At 46.1% G+C, this 16,395-nt stretch overlaps 1 protein-coding gene and 1 long non-coding RNA gene across 7 annotated transcripts in view; one reads left to right on the top strand and one right to left on the bottom strand.

Moving 5' to 3' along the window:
• The window catches only part of GFPT2 (glutamine-fructose-6-phosphate transaminase 2), a 149,482-nt gene that overhangs the window by 99,433 nt on the left and 33,654 nt on the right, over window positions 1-16,395 (top strand). The gene's annotated exons all lie outside the window — the stretch shown is intronic.
• The window catches only part of LOC142818741 (uncharacterized), a 56,432-nt gene continuing 42,859 nt past the window's right edge, over window positions 2,823-16,395 (bottom strand). For 4 of the 5 annotated variants that reach the window (XR_012896384.1, XR_012896385.1, XR_012896382.1 and 1 more), the window contains 3 exons: window positions 6,728-6,785; window positions 6,266-6,344; window positions 2,823-2,954 (listed from right to left, as the gene is read on the bottom strand). This is a non-coding gene — a long non-coding RNA (uncharacterized LOC142818741). The remainder of the gene's footprint in view (window positions 2,955-6,265; window positions 6,345-6,727; window positions 6,786-16,395) is intronic. The other variant, XR_012896383.1, reaches the window with a different exon arrangement.

Raw genomic sequence — 16,395 nt, 5'->3', positions numbered from 1 at the left:
AGGTAAAGTCAGTACACCAAAGTCAGAATCTGGCCCTTTAACATTGGGTCGGATGGCCCAATAGCCAAAGTCAGTAAGTTAAAGTCCAAGGCTGGCCCTTCAATGCTAGGCTGGTTGGCTCACTGGCCCAAGTCAGGGAATCAATGTCAAAGACTGGCCTTTTAATGCACTGCTGGAGAGCCTAATGACCAAAGTCATGGGGGTGTGTGGATGCCCTGTGCCCCGGTAGGGGGACCTGGGCCCATCCTACTCCACTGGGTCCTGGCCCCAGGCCTTGTGAGTGACAGAACGGTCCACCACTCCCTCAGCAGGGAATCCGACCAAAACACACCAAGGATCTGGGGGTTGGAGAGGCCATGCCTGTACTCCCTCCCCGCCCAGGCCACTTCCTACCAGATCTGATGGGTCAGCATCCCACGTAGCCGCTGGGTCCTCCGACTCCTCAGGGGCCGCGTATCCCTGGGAATCTGTGGGAGTTGCGACCCAGCCGTCGTCAGGGCCTTCGCTCTCAGCTCAAGCAGCTACGGCTGCTGCTCAGGAGCTACAACCAGAGGCCCTTCTCCTCCGCCAGCCCGCCCACACTGAGCCTCTCCCCAGGCTTTTATACCAGGGCTACAGTCTGAGCATGCCCAGCAGGGCTGCAGGGACAGGGTTTCCGTCAGCCAGGATAGCCTGGCTAAACCCTGCTTGTTCAGTGCAGAGCTGGTACACCCAGTCACAGAGAGTAAGGGGGAAAATTATTTGAAACTTGAAAGTAACTTTGTTTCAGTGGAGTTGCTGTGGATTTGCACAGATATGAAATCAGAACCTGGCTACCATTAACTATGATTTCCTTTTGACGTAAAAAAATGTATTTTTTTTTTTGGCAATTTCAATCACTCCTTCCATTTAAAAGTGATGTTTTATGCCCAACTAACAGCCCTGTCATATCCCTTCACTAATTCCAATGGCACCTTTAACCTAATACAGATAAACTGCATAACACTGGCCCTGCTTACAGCTGGTGGAGGCAAAGGACCAACAGAAGTCAATGATATGGAATTTCTCCATTCTCACTATAGCAGATGTGTCCGAAGCTAAATTGTTGCTTTTGGATTTTCAGAAGGACAGTTCTGAAAACCCAAGGTGGCACCTCAGTTCTCAGGTGTGACTGGAACTCATATAAAGATTTTCTCGGTTGCCAGTAAGTTTGAGAAAAGAAAACTAATGGTTCTATTAAATAAATAACATCAGTGGTTCGTTTTCCCTTCTCTGCTGAATGAGCTGATAAAAGAACAAGATCACAAGCTGTTGTAGGGAAAACAAAACTTAAAGAAATGGCAGCAGATGGTACAGTTGACACATATCAAATGCTAAACCCTAAGAGCAAGCCAAGTAAATATTTGACAGAAATAGCATCTGATAATGGTGCAGGCGAGACTTAGGTGGGAGTATGAGGACAAGGACTCTTGACTGAAACATGTATTCTAGAGGATCATTACACTTAGTAGCAGTGGACAGATTTTTCTTGCACCGAAACAACCATATTAAAACACCTGCGGTAGGATTGGGCAGCTGTAGGTAACCTTCAGTGTTGTCTCTAAGCAATGGGTGGCCAACCCATTACAGGCCAAGAACCAAAATAGTTTTGCATATAGCACAAAGAGCTGGGGAGGAAATGTTGTCGAGAAAAAAAAAAACCCAGCCGCGTTTGACTTTTTAGCCATATCAGGCTCCTGTTGGCCAGCACTTCATCGCGCCGGATGGGTCCCCAGCACCCAGTGAGGTCAGAGAACCAGGAGCCATTTCTAGGGGCGCACGGGCACCTTTGCGAGCCACTGGTGAGCCGCACTTTAAGGGGGGGGGTAAGAGCCACATGTGGCTCACAAGCCGCGGATTGGCCATGGCTGCTTTACACTACTCTGCAGCACAGCTTCATAAGCTATTAATCAGCCCCACCCAGTCAGTCCGCTCTGTGCATGGAGCCCTGGGGCTGATTAATCACCTGTGAAGCTGTGCTGTCCCACACCTTAAAGGGAACACTGGTAACCTCCTGTTACGATGGGTTAGGGCCTAATCCCAATCACATTGAATTCAATGGAAAGACATCCATCGACTTCAGTGGGCCCTGGATCATGCCCTGATTGTCAGCTGTTTATTTCGTTATGCAGGACAGGTTGGATAAAGGGTCCATTAGTGAGAAAGAGAATCCTTCGTATACTCAAGGCCTAGGCTACACACTTAAATTAGATTGACCTACCTACTTTCCTCAGGACTATAAAAAAAATGGTGAGCCCTGAGCTATGTAGTTAGGCCTCTGTAGATACAGCTTGGTTGACAGAAGAATTCTATCACTGAGCTAGCTACACTCCGGGGGAAGGTTGAATTAAGATTCACAACTTCAGCTACATTAATTACATAGTCCAGAAACTCAGATTAAGGTATGTTGACTCCAGCTATCTCCACAGAGGATCGATGGTAGCAAATGCTCCAGTCAGCTTCCTTTACTTCTCGTGAGGAGCAAGAGTACCTATGCTACCAGGAGCAACCTCTGAGTTCAATTAACAGGTCTTTACTAGACCAGCTAAATCAAACTCCAGAAGATTGACCACAGAAGTATTGATTTAGGTAACCCTCTCAATATAGGCACCCACCCTCATCCATTCCTAGAGTTCAGGCATAACCTCTCCAATGTAGGCACTAACCCTTACCTTTCTGCAGACTTAGGCGTAACCTTACACACTGCAGGTTTGCAGGGTCTTTTACACAGTAATATCATACTTAATCTCTATTTATTAAGTATCAAAACAGAATACAGACACCAGACATACAGAGTACACCACTCCCAATGAGACAGATGAACTTGTCTTGAAGGCCAGTCAGGATCAGGTCCATCTGGGGGACTCCAGTCTCCACACGGTGTCATCGGCACCAACCGTATTGTTACATGATGAGACATTTGACATATGTCTATCCTGAAATAAGAAACCAGAGTTGGTCCATGCCAGCTGACAAGTTCAGGGGCTCAGGCTAAGGGGCTGTTCACCAGTGGTTGTAGACCAGTGAAACTCAGACCTCATTGGTCCAGGAGCCAAATTAGCAATCAACAGTACTCAGAGCCTCTGTAATGTGAATTCACTGTTTCATTTCTGTGTGTTTTACTATTTTTATATATTGTTCTCACAGCAAAATAACTAACCAAATATTATTATATCAACTACAAATGGCTAATAACATAATAAATTCAGGTTAATAATTAAATCTGTTATTAACCAAACACACAGGCTACGTCTAGACTGGCATGATTTTCCGGAAATGCTTTTAACGGAAAAGTTTTCAGTTAAAAACATTTTCGGAACAGAGCATCTAGATTGGCACGGATGCTTTTCCGCAAAAGCACTTTTTGCGGAAAAGCGTCCATGCCAATCTAGACGCGCTTTTCCGCAAAAAAGCCCCAATCGCCATTTTCGCGATCGGGGCTTTTTTGCGGAAAACAAATCTGAGCTGTCTACACTGGCCCTTTTGCGCAAAAGCTTTGCGCAAAAGGGACTTTTGCCTGAACGGGAGCAGAATAGTATTTCTTCAAAAAGCACTGATTTCTTACAGTAGGAAGTCAGTGCTTTTGCGGAAATTCAAGCAGCCAGTGTAGACAGCTGGCAAGTTTTTCCGGAAAAGCGGCTGATTTTCCAGAAAAACTGGCCAGTCTAGACACAGCCACAGTGTTTTAGTGCCATGTGCTATGGAGAGTTGGAGAAGACACATTAAAGAGCTACTTGCAGCCTGAGTATCTTTGGTGTAGACATTCTGGCTTGGTCCACGAGGTGTACCGGTAGTTCGGAATAGGAAGCCTAGTCCGAACTACCTAGTTCAAGCCGCGCTGCACGGGGTTCGAACCAGCGGGGTTTTAAAAATGGCGGCTCCCCGCTTATGCAAATGAAGCCCAGGAAATTCAAATCCCAGGCTTCATTTGCAAGTGCGGTATGCCTACATTACCCTCCTAGCTCGAACAAGGAGGGTAGTGTAGACATGCCCTAAGAGCCTAAGAGGGTCTCAGAACAGCTTGAACCTAGCCATCTACACTCAATCAAACAGCCTTTTAGCCACAGCGCTGTGAGCCAAGTCAACTGACAAGCCAACTGTGGGGTTTTAATCACCCTTTGTGCCGGTCAATATAAGCAGACTGTCCAGTAACATCTTTAGGCATCTAATATTTCCTGTGGCAGCTTTCAGGTATTGATTGAGCTGAGTTCTTGGATCACTTGTGGCTTTTTGGAGGCATGTCTGAGTGAGGGATTTTGTTTCTAGTCTGTTTTACAAAAATCATGGCACAAAAGCCACAATGTAGAATGTACTGACTTCAAGGACAACTACTCTGTTCTTAGGCTGCGTAACACGTTGTGACTTACTACCTGTTGGTCTCCTCAGGAATTAGCTCTTCAGCATCAGAGCACCTTCTGCTACCCTGGTTGCTTCCCTACAGCTCTAGTTCCCTCAGGCCCTGCAGTCTGGGAGTGGGGTCCCCAGCTCTGCCTGCCTTTCCCCAGCACTGCTCTGTTTCAGGAACCCTCTGTCACCCACATCCTTCTTGCTCTAGAGGAAGTGTGTGCTGTTCTCCCCCTCCCTATTTATAGAAGCCACTATTTATACAACCCCAGCTGGGCTCCAATGGGCTGCAATTTGCCTCAGCTGCTTGCTCCCCATAGTCTCAGCCCTCTCTGTGTCTGGGTTTAACCTTTGTTCCACCTGGAGCAGGGTGACCACCCTGCTACAGTCTGACCACCCTGCTACAGTCTGATTCTCTTTAAATTTGGAACATGTCATCATGGCCTTGAAGGAGAAGGGGAGACAATGGTGCAATCATATGTCCATGTATATTATAAGATGGAACAGGTTGCGACTGGTTATTGAAGGCCACTCAAAATTTATGAGCAATAACTACAAGAAAAACCCATAGATGTAGCTTCTGTGAGGCCAGAGCTTTGCTCCTAAAAATGCTGCTTTTTAAAGAACAACAGCTTTGAAATAGAAACTGGACAGTGCTTGCCAGAAAAATGTCCAGCCTGCTATTTCCAGAACTATGTTTTCTAGCCTCACAAGTGTTGATTTCAAAGTCCAGTTCAAAGACATTCAGATGCTTGTGTGGATAAAGCCAACTGGTGCAAGAATGGCACGGAACTGGAACGGAATGAGACTTTCTAAAATAACAGGTGAGATCTGCTGCCTGGCTGCTCTAGAAAAGTAGGGTGTAGCAGTACATAGGCTTCACTTCACTTTGTCTGGCAGCCTGGAGTGAGTCAGCCAGTGCAGTTTGCAATGTGCTGGCTTTGTACATTTCCCATGTGACCTCTGCCAACGGGGCTGCTATGGAACCTGGGAAGAAGTTTCAAGATGCCCGTCCATGCATAAGTCAGGTGATGCTGTGACCTGTCCCATGGTGTGAGTGTCTGGTTGGGTGCAGTTACCTTCCTTGTAGGAATTAAGCAAGACATCTTTATACTTGTCCAACAATTAATTTTTCCAAGTGACTCTTTCTTTGCTGGTAAAGTCCTGTAAGCCTATGCAACTAAATTATCTAGTCTGAGGAAGGAGAGAATGTGGTAGGGGAGGAAAAAGTTCAAGCTTTCTTTCCTTGGCATTTACTTTATTTCTCAACTTGTCACCTTCCTTCTAATAAGTAGATGGGCTGGAGGCTCCTCTGTCTTTTATTTATTTTCCTATGAATTCAATACTCCTAAAATATACTCAACAGACAATTCTGGGGACTCTATCCCCAGAGCATATATAACCAGAATTACAAACTTTCATGCTATGTCAATACACCCTAACCCTGAAGGACCACATAGAGAGCTGAGAAAATTCAATCAAAATAACAGATATTCTACCATATTCCTCTCAACTCTGGCAAACTTCCTACATGTTTCAGCCATTGTATTCTTTTGTTTGGCCTTCCCCACTAATTGGTTTGCAGCTTGCTGTTACTAAGGCTGGGTGTTAAAAGCTCAGTGTAGTATCTTATGCTGCTCCATAGAAATTAGATCCAAAGAGTATGTGTGTGCGTCCAGTGATAACTTAAATTTTACAGTGTTTGAAAAAATACTAAAACTAACATCTAGGCTGGCAAGTTGACTCCCCCTCCCCCCATTATAGCAGAGTGCATGGAATTCTCATTATGAAACTTCTGTTATAAAGCTGCCATTGATTAAAAATCTAGTTACTAAATTCTTGTTACCAGACATATCCATTATGAAAACAGACTTAATACCATGCTCTTTTTCATAACACACACCTTTAGTTTTTCAAGGACAGCTGTTTAAGGAAGGAGTGATGAATGCTGGCTAACTTTTCCTTGTAAATTATTATTGGTTCTGAAATTACACATATAAAAAAGGCATTATGTATCATTAAATACACATTATTCCCTCAAACAAGTCCATTTAACACATACAATATTGGCCCAAGAGAAACTCCAGCCACATAAATACTTTTCCTTCTTTAAATTTGTTGCTCCAGTGCATCCAGAACCCGAGGAAGGTTTTTCTGTTCAGAGTTCTAAGTTAGCTTCTAATTTTCTGCAGAACTCCAGTATAGTGCTAGGTGATAATGTTGGGGCCAATCCAAACTGCTTCCTCAGGCATAACTTGCAATGAAGTCAATGGAAATCAAGCTTGAGTTAGCTATTCAGAAGCCGGGTGCCCTTCCTTCTTTCCACTAGCAGCTGGGAGCAAGTTCCAGAGAACATCCTACTTACATTGGTTTTGCATCAGTGTAATGTCATTGACCTCACCGGGCTGATTCCAGATTTACACCTGCTGAAAATGAAATTAGAATCAGAACTTTAGACGAAGTATCTCAAAATTGCAACCTTTGATTTTGAGCACACGTGTCTTCAAAGACTTAAGCAGGAAACATCTGAGGGTTTTTTTTTCCTCCAATGAGCTTTGTGAGCACTCACATTCATTTGCATATATTTGGTAGTGCCACAGGTCTCACACCCAACCTCGCTAAGTAAGACCCTCACCTGCTGTGTCCCCCATGCCTCAAGGCCAAACAGGAAACTCCTTGATACCGAGCAAACAGGGCTACACCGTAGGAAGGTCAGCTGTTTAGCAGCAGACACATGATTGGTCATCTCTTGGCATAAAGCTTCCTGTTCATTAATTGCTTAGACCTGTTGCTGACCAGGTTTTGGTACCTACTGCCTTGTCTTGTAGTTATTGACTCCAGCTTGACCTGTGGTATGACTCTGATTTGGTGCTTGGCTTCTGACTTTAGCTAAGATGATCCCAATGATACTTCGGGCTCTACCTCTTAGGGAGACTCTCCCCACATGGTTGACAATGGGCCTTAACAATATTAATATGTATGGGTATGTCTACACTACAAAGTTAATTTGAACTAACAGACGTTAGTTCGAATTAACTTTGCTAGGCGCTACACATGCAAACCACTAGTTCGAACTTAATTCGAACTAGCGGACTGCTTAATTCGAACTAGGTAAACCTCATTCTACGAGGACTAACGCCTAGTTCGAATTAAGTAGTTCAAATTAAGGGCTGTGTAGCCACTTAATTCGAACTAGTGGGAGGCTAGCCCTTCCCAGCTTTCCCTGGTGGCCACTCTGGGCACCACCAGGGAAACTCTTCTGCCCCCCTCCCGGCCCCGGAGCCCTTAAAGGGGCACGGGCTGGCTACGGTGCCTGTGCCAGGTGCAAGCCTGCCAGCACCCAGCCAGCAGACCCTGCACCTGGCATGGCACGAAACAGCCACCCACTGTCACCCAGCCCTCCGCATCTTCCCGGGACCAGGCTGGCGGCTCCCGGGAGCCTGCCCGGGGCACAAGAGGCGGGCGCCCGCCTGGTCTAGTGCGGACGTCGTGGACCTCATCCACGACCTTCGCACTAGGCACAGGAAAGTGGCCGGCTAGGGCAGGAGAGCTGCCAGCCTGGCCACCCAGGAGCAGGTTTGCATGAAAATCAAGGTGGTCCAGTGAGACCCCCGATCCTGAGCCCTGAGCTTAGAATGGCCGTACTGGGTCAGACCAAAGGTCCATCTAGCCCAGTAGCCCAGTAGCCTGTCTGCCGACAGCGGCCAACACTAGGTACCCTGGAGGGGATGGACCGAAGACAATGACCAAGCCATTTGTCTCATACCATCCATCTCCAGCCTTCCACAAACAGAGGCCAGGGACACCATTTCTACCCCCTGGCTAATACCACTCCATGGACCCAACCTCCATGAATTTATCTCACTTCTCTTTAAACTCTGTTCTAGTTCTAGCCTTCACAGCCTCCTGCAGCAAGGAGTTCCACAGGTTGACTATTTGCTTTGTGAAGAACAACTTTCTGTTATTAGTTTGTAGCCTGCTACCCATTCATTTCATTTGGTGTCCTCTAGTCCTTATATTATGGGAACTAATGAAGAAATTTTCTTTATGCACCCTCTCCACACCACTCGTGCTTTTATAGACCTCTATCATATCCCCCCTCAGTCTCCTCTTTTCTAAGCTGAAAAGTCCCAGTCTCTTTAGCCTCTCTTCATATGGGACCTGTTCCAAACCCCTGATCATTTTAGTTCCCTTCCCTCTCCCACCCTCTCTCTTCCCCTCTCCCACCTCTTTTTCCCAGTCTCCCCGAGTTTTGTTCAATAAAGAGAGTTTCTATTTTTGAACACACGTGTCCTTTATTTTGTACATCAGGAAGGGGGGCTAGGGAGAGTAAGTGGAAGGAGGTGAGGGAGGATTGGGGTTCGAGCCCCTGATGAGGAGGACTGGGCTGGCTCTGCGGGCTCCTCGGGGTGGAAGCTCTCCTGAAGCCCCTTGATTGACCCCCTCTCCGGATGGCAGCCTGCGGCAAGTGCAGCCGGGCTGATGGCCGAGTGCTGTGATGTGCTGAGTGTGGGCACTCAGGGCACTCCAAGCCAGGACTGCTTTGCAAGCGGGGAACCCCTGAGAACTGTCTGTCTGGGGTGGGGGTCGGGTCCCTTTAAGCACAGCCCTCGGCTAGCCTGAGACAGCAGCTCCACGCTCTAAGTCCTGAGCTGATGCCCTGCCGGCACTGTTTCCGGCCATCCTTAACCCCGGTTCAGGGTCCACTCAATGTGGACATGTTAGTTCGAATTAGCAAAACGCTAATTCGAACTAGTTTTTAAGTCTAGATGCGCTAATTCGAATTAGCTTAGTTCGAATTAACTAATTCGAACTAAGTTAGTTCGAATTAGTGCTGTAGTGTAGACATACCCTCTTAGACACCTTTATCTTTTTGATGGAAGGAATGAGTTGAAGAATAGGGGCTAGAGACAGGCTAGAATCAAGGCCGGGCTAACTAATATGGTTCATAAATATATAATGGCTATTTTGACCTCGCAATGTTTGCATTTTGAGGCAAAAGATGCTTTGAGTTCCTCCTAATTTTCCCACTACTTTCACCCTCTTTTCCAATCTATCGTTCCTTCCTTCCCGTGAACTGCTGTACAATGGTACAGATCCCATGAATGTCAAGGGGCGTGGAGCATGACAAATGAGGATGCTTCGTGTCAGTTAAATCTGGCAGTGATTGTTAGCTGAATTGTTATTCGATCAGGAAATACTGGACTATATGCCACATATGAGGACAAATCTGGTTACTGAGAGTGAGAGTTCTTGGAAATATGTATAAATAATTTATGGGGCTAAATGACTAACAGTCTAAAATCTGTCAATAACAAGAGTTTTATTACTTCATAACCCAGCTAAAATCACAGGAGTATTTGAGTTGGAAGGGACCCCTATTTTGTAATCTGATCCACCCTTGTATCTTAGGCTAATGAAAGGGTTTTTTCTAAGTGATCCCAGATAAGCATGTCACATCTAGCCTGAATATCAGCAAAGTGATTATAAAACCACCCTTAGCAGTTTGTTCTGTTGCTTAATGGCTCCTCCTAAATGTTTCCTAACACTTAGCCTAAATGTTCTCTTCTGTAGTTTACGCCCATTAGTATTTGGTTGGCTCCTGTTAACCAAGGATAATGTTTTGTTTCTATCTTCTTTTGAGCACCCTTTCTTGTATTTGCGGACAGTTAACAAAAGAGACATACAAGCAAAGTGACTGAATGTCCCAATATTATAGGGACAATCCCATTATTCCTGACTTTGTCTAATATAGTATAGGCCCCTATATTGCTCCCCAAAACCATGTTCTGATTTTTCACACTTGCTATCTGGTCACCCTGCAGACAAGTCTCTGTTGGAAGTTTATCTGGATTACAACCAATTGTATGGATCAATGTCTAAATCTCTTCGATCTGCAAAATGGAGTCAGAAATCTTGGTTTTTCTCAAAGGCTGCTTTCCTGGTCAGACCACAGATATTTCAAGAACAGATTTTTTTCATGATATCCAGGGACGGCTCTTCCATTTCTGGTCCTAGTTGGAACCAGAGAGTACAAGGACCTGAAGCAATGAAATCAGCAAAGTTTCTTGACCCTCAGAGTCCAGTTCAGATTTGGTTTCATTTTGGTGGCTGGCAACTGTTATTCTGTCCAATCCTATTCACTATTGTGTTAACTTTAGACGGGATGTAAATTACAATGGCATTGTACTCATTTAACTCTGGTCTGAATTTGCCCCGTGTCTCTTCTCTGCGATCTTCTTTTTTTTCCTTTTAGAGTAAAAATCCTTCATAAGTAGGGTTGCCAGATGGTTGAAACAAAAATACTGAACACCCGCCCCCCACCCCCCCAAAAAAAACACCAGGAAAAAATTCTGTTGAAGAAAAAAAAGGGGGAGGGGAGACCAAAGTTGTTGGGCCACAAAAAAATAATTAAAATAAAACAGCATGTCCCCTTTAAGAGTGAGTGCAGGGATAGGAACTGGGGAGCAGTTGAGCACTAAGACCCAGGGGAGTCATTGCTTCCCCTTGGTCTTTTTGCTGGCAGCCATTTTGTGCCAGCAGCCTTGCGGAACCAGGTAAGCATAGGGGCTCGGAGCGTTGGGGGCCAGAGTGGGAGGGGAAGGCCGGGCACTGAGTGTTTGTAGGGTTGCCAGGTGCCCAGCATTTTCACCTCCTGGCCGGGGAAAAAAATCAGAAAATACTGGACATCTTAGGTGTCCGTTATTTTCTGAATTTTTTTTTACCGGACAAGGGGCAAAAATACTGGACTGTCCGGGTGAATACCGGACACCTGGCAACCCTACTCATAAGCCTAAATTCACAAACTCTGTAAAAAAGCCTCCTTATATTTTTCTCCAAGATGTTGGGAGACCCTGGCCACACCAAGTTGTTTGCATGAGGTGGACAGGCCTCAGTTACTTCTTGCAAGGGGTCCTTCCTTTGTAGGCTGTAAATCTGCTCTGCAGGGGATCAGAAGGAAAGTTAAATGTCCCAGAACAACCTCAAAATAATTTCTTCCTGGGGCCCCTCAAAGGGGATAAAGGCCAACAGTGGTGTGTGTGTGTGTGTGTCAGTCACCCCCCCATGCTTTATGAAAATTGGCTTCTGAATATATATAACTTAAAGATGCTTTATGAAAAATAGGCTATATAACCTACCATTCAAGAGCTTGTGAATATATTCTATTTTTGTGCATGTATCTTTCTTGTATGTGAAGTTAGAAAAACTGAGTGGGAACTGGTTTTATGGTCCAGGTATACTAGTAAAAATCATTATGGATACTTTAGCAACTAAATGCCTCGGTGATCAAGTTCATGAGCTGTAAATGGTTTTGTTTTTCATATAAACTGATTGGTCCTAATAAGACATGTGACCATATCACCTGATGCTGGAACTCATTTTGGATCTAGTACTTTTCCACTCAAGGTGAGAAATCTGAATTGAGCACAAAGAATTCCTGCCTTGGGCAAAAGGGATATAAAGAGGGGAAACCAAACATAGGTAGGTGTGGCCAGATGCCAGTAGACCCGTACAGCCAAGACACTTGCTGGAAACGTTTGAGATTGAAAAGGAGGAAGGATTGGGCCTAAGCGAGGAGACTGCATAGCTCGTGAAACAGTTGATTAGAACAATTGCTAGGGTGAGAATTTGCATGTAACAAGTTCCGCAGGGTTTTAGGATTAGCTGGCATGTTTTATTTTGTTTTAATAATTTACTTTAATCTGTTTTCATTTCCAAATCACTTAAATCCTACTCTTTATACTTTTATTTATTATCAAGCCCAGTGTTACCGGAGGAGTGGGGAGGGGAGAGAGAAAACACTGTGCATATCACCCCTGTATTGATGAGGGAGAATTTATAAGCCTTTTCTATGTAAAACTTTTATATGGGGGTAAGAGGTATTTATTTGGGACTTTAGTCCTCTTTGGGGCTGTGTTCCTGGGTTCTGTCAATGGCTTTATAGCAGAGCCCTTCCAGAGCTGAGATGTTTCAGTGTCTGTGTTGCTCTGCTGGGGTGGGGGTAATCCCAGCTTTGTGGATTGGCTGGGAGATACCAGAGCTTCTGGCCCAGCAGCCCCGGCTAGCGGGGCACCCTAGAGGGCAGATAGGTGGGCTCAGTGGCGTGACCAGCACACTGGATGAAAACCTCAAGAGGACCACTGTGATTTGACCCATAACCGCATGCAGTAGTTTTTGAGATGTGTCTCTGGCTGGGCTGCTTAATCAGACTCACTCCACCAGGCTTACCTTGTGAGTTCACTGCTCTCCCCAAATAGTCTGGGTGGAGATCCCTGGCTGGGTGTGTGACTTGCTTCAGCAGTTTCCTGCCCCGGGTGATCTCTCCCCTGCTTGCTAACTGTCGTTTCCTCCTTTTCGAAGGCCTCCTCCCTACCATACCTGATGAACGGGGCCAGAAGGATTGGGTCTGACTGTAGCTGCACTCACAGTGCCTCTTTGGCCCCTTCCTTGTCAGCGCAGAGGAATCTATACATAGACCCCGCTGCACTTCTGTTGCTGTCTTCTGAAAGTCCCTAAATGTTGCTGTTGTTTTTTTAAATGTGGAATCTGGAGCAGCACCCGGAATTGCAAGACCTGGCTTCTTGAGTTCAAAGTAGATGCTGAATAGCAGAATGTATCTCAGGTTTAGACCATTCATAAATATTTAAAATCAGAAGGGACCATTATGATGATCTAATCGGACCTCCTTAAAATTGAGGTGGCCAAATCAAGCTGGCCTAACTGTAGGTATGACTAGTGCATTCTTTGTACAGGCTTCCAAGTTACTGAAGAAAATGCCAAATATTAGACACAGGGCAGACAGACAGACCTCTTCCCAACAATACTTACTTATGAATTACTCCACTTCAGTTGTTAATGCTACTGACAGGAGTGACATGTGGGAGGGGGCAAGGGGCCAGCAGCTGCCAGAACTCTGGCAACCATGTTTTGGGGGGCCCCATGAGGCCTGTGGCAGTCCAGGGGTTTAGTGGAGGGACCTACCCCCGCACTCACTGGCCGCGGTGAGGGAAAGTTGAGTTACTCGCCCCAGCCTGTCCTGCTTCCCCAACTCCCAGCTGTGTTTCTGGGAAGGGGGCTTAAGGGAAGGGGTGGAACTATCCTCCCGCACTCACTGGGGGTGGGAAGTGGAGAGATGTGGTTGGGAGCTGGGGGAGTGGAGTGGGCTGGGCTGGGTTGCCCCACTTCATGCTGCTGCCGGTGAGTGCTGGGGTGGGGGGCAACTCCTGCTGCCGGAGTCGGACCATGTGCCCTGCCAGTCCCCTGAGCTTCACTGCTTGGGAGAAGAGACTGAGTGGGGTGGAGCAGGGATCAGGTGGGGTGGGAAGTGGTGGGGCTTGAGGTGGGGGAGAGGGGTTGTCCTGGGCCCTGCACCTTCCTGGAAAAAGACCTCCTCTGGGCTAGAGGTAGTACAGGCAGTCATGTTTCCAATGCCCTCCTTGTGTGCCTCCCCAGCAGTTACCTATGGCCACTGTGCATCCAGTTTATAACAGTTCCAGCTCACTTTCATTTCTTCAGTTTCCTCTTGGGAACGTCCTATGGAATTGTATTGACTGCCATGCTAAAATGAAACTGTTTATTCAGCCCATTTATCCTCCAAGTTGGTTACCTATCAAAAGAAGCTAATTTGATGTGATCCTTTTTTTGACAAACTTATGATGCCTGTTTATGGTAGAGATAGAAACATTCTACTAGCAACATTATTGCTATTTATATTACAATATGGCCTAAAGACTCCAACTGTGATCAGAGCTCCACAGGGCATGGTGGGAAGGGAAAATAGGCACGGAGAGGTGAAGTTGCCCAAGGACGTGCAGTAGGTCAGTGGCATGTGGGTTTAAAACCCAAGTTGTCTGATTAACAATTCACTGGGTTTGGGAAAATAAAGTCTCCTTCCCCTCAAGTATCACATACATACTTATTTAATTACATATTTACTTATTGCATTTCTCTGAGTCCATTTTCATTGTCCATGCTGTTTTATTTCCTGATCCTCATTGATCAGTTCAAGGTTGTTACATGCTCCAAAAACTGTTTTTCTTTCCTTTCTTTTAATTTCACAACGTTTAAAAAATATTTTCAAAACCTAAATTTTGTCCTCAGACTGGCAGTGTCCCATTTAGAAAGATTTTGCAAAGCTGCTAGTGGTGAACTAGAATATAATAAGAGATGCCAGCCCAACCCTTATGAAAAATCTCTACAATCTTCCTGATCCCAAATTTTAGGTCCTGCTAATGTTTTGTTCTTTTGCAATAGAAAATGTTGGGTCGAGTGGGGATGTTAATATTAAAAGCTCACTTATGTTCCTGTTTTTATTCTGCTAGACAGCATAAATATATGTTGACAAAGAGTGAGATCCTCTTACTATGTATGAAGAGTGTTGCTCATTTGGCTATCCACATGAGAGATTTATGTGGTGTTTCAGAGGTACATCAATCATATTTTGGTGAATGATCACATCTCAGTACAATTATATAAAGCAGAGCATTCACTGCAAAACTGAAAAGTCACATTTCTGTTCTTCTTTCTTAAGATAAGAGATCAAAACTGTATTAAAAGCCAGGTAATGCCTCTATCTCATGTTCAGTCATATTTGGACAGCCACTTAAACTACTCTAGCTTTGTACTGTGAATGACATATGGGCTATGGACATCATCTGCCACAAAACCAACCACCATCATTTTAGTTCAGTGGGTCTCAGAAGCCAGTCTTTTTTTCTGGTGGTCCACAAATCCACCAAAAGGAAGTGTAATACTGGTCAATAGAAAGAAACCATGTTGGAGCCCTGGTTCCTAATTTATTTCCAGAAAAGTAATCTTCATGGGGCCACTCATGTAATTACTATGTTGCTGCCCTTGGAAATCTCTCTTCTACAGAAAGAAAACGTGTAGTGCTCCACTTTGGCCCTTATTCAGGTAAACTCTTAAAAGTGTGTGTCAACTCCTACTGACCTCACTGGAATTTAACTCCCTGCTTGAGGTGGTAGCACCTGTTTTAAATGCATTCCTGAGTTGGGGTTTTAAGAGGCCGGATGCCCCAGTGAGTTCTCTCTGAGTTCACTGGGCTGGGCTGGGCTGGGCTGGGCTGGGCTGTGGAACAGTGATGCCAAAACCTGTCCGGCAAAGGAAAGTGAAAGGAACGTGGCCTCCGTTGGGAAATTTTCTGAGAGAGCTGCCTCATTTCTTAACCTTGATTCTCTTTTACGGTTCTCCAGTGGTTCCAAGACAGCAAATGGAATAAACACCCTAGCCCTTGGCTGGCTGGTGTGCAAAGAGCCAAGTGTCCATAGTACCTGTTTTAATCAAATATCCCCCCTCCCCACACGAATCCTCCAGGGATTTGAGAGTGAGTGTATGACCCCCCATCCTCCAGGGCCGTGAGTGAGTGTGAGACATCCCCCCCAATCCTCCAGGGACGTGAGTATGTGTGTGACATCCCCCCCAATCCTCCAGGGCCGTGAGTGTGTATGACCCCCCAATCCTCCAGGTACGTGTGTGTGTGTGACATCCCCCCAATCCTCCAGGGACGTGTGTGTGTGTGTGACATCCCCCCCAATCCTCCAGGGCCGTGAGTGTGTATGACCCCCCAATCCTCCAGGTACGTGTGTGTGTGTGACATCCCCCCAATCCTCCAGGGACGTGAGTATGTGTGTGACATCCCCCCCAATCCTCCAGGGCCGTGAGTGTGTATGACCCCCCAATCCTCCAGGTACGTGTGTGTGTGTGACATCCCCCCAATCCTCCAGGGACGTGTGTGTGTGTGTGACATCCCCCCCCCCAATCCTCCAGGGACGTGTGTGTGTGACATCCCCCCCAATCCTCCAGGGACGTGTGTGTGTGTGACATCCCCCTCCTCCAGGGACGTGAGTATGTGTGTGACATCCCCCCCAATCCTCCAGGGCCGTGAGTGTGTGTATGACCCCCCCCAATCCTCCAGGGCCGTGAGTGAGTGTGAGACATCCCCCCCCAATCCTCCAGGGACGTACGTGTGTGTGTGTGTGTGTGTGTGACACCCCCCCCCATCCTCCAGGGAGA

This window comes from Pelodiscus sinensis, chromosome 17 (genome assembly GCF_049634645.1).
Source record: "Pelodiscus sinensis isolate JC-2024 chromosome 17, ASM4963464v1, whole genome shotgun sequence".
Taxonomy (NCBI): domain Eukaryota; kingdom Metazoa; phylum Chordata; order Testudines; family Trionychidae; genus Pelodiscus; species Pelodiscus sinensis.
The sequence above is the reverse complement of the archived record's forward strand: the minus strand, read 5'-3'. Positions and strand labels throughout refer to the sequence as shown.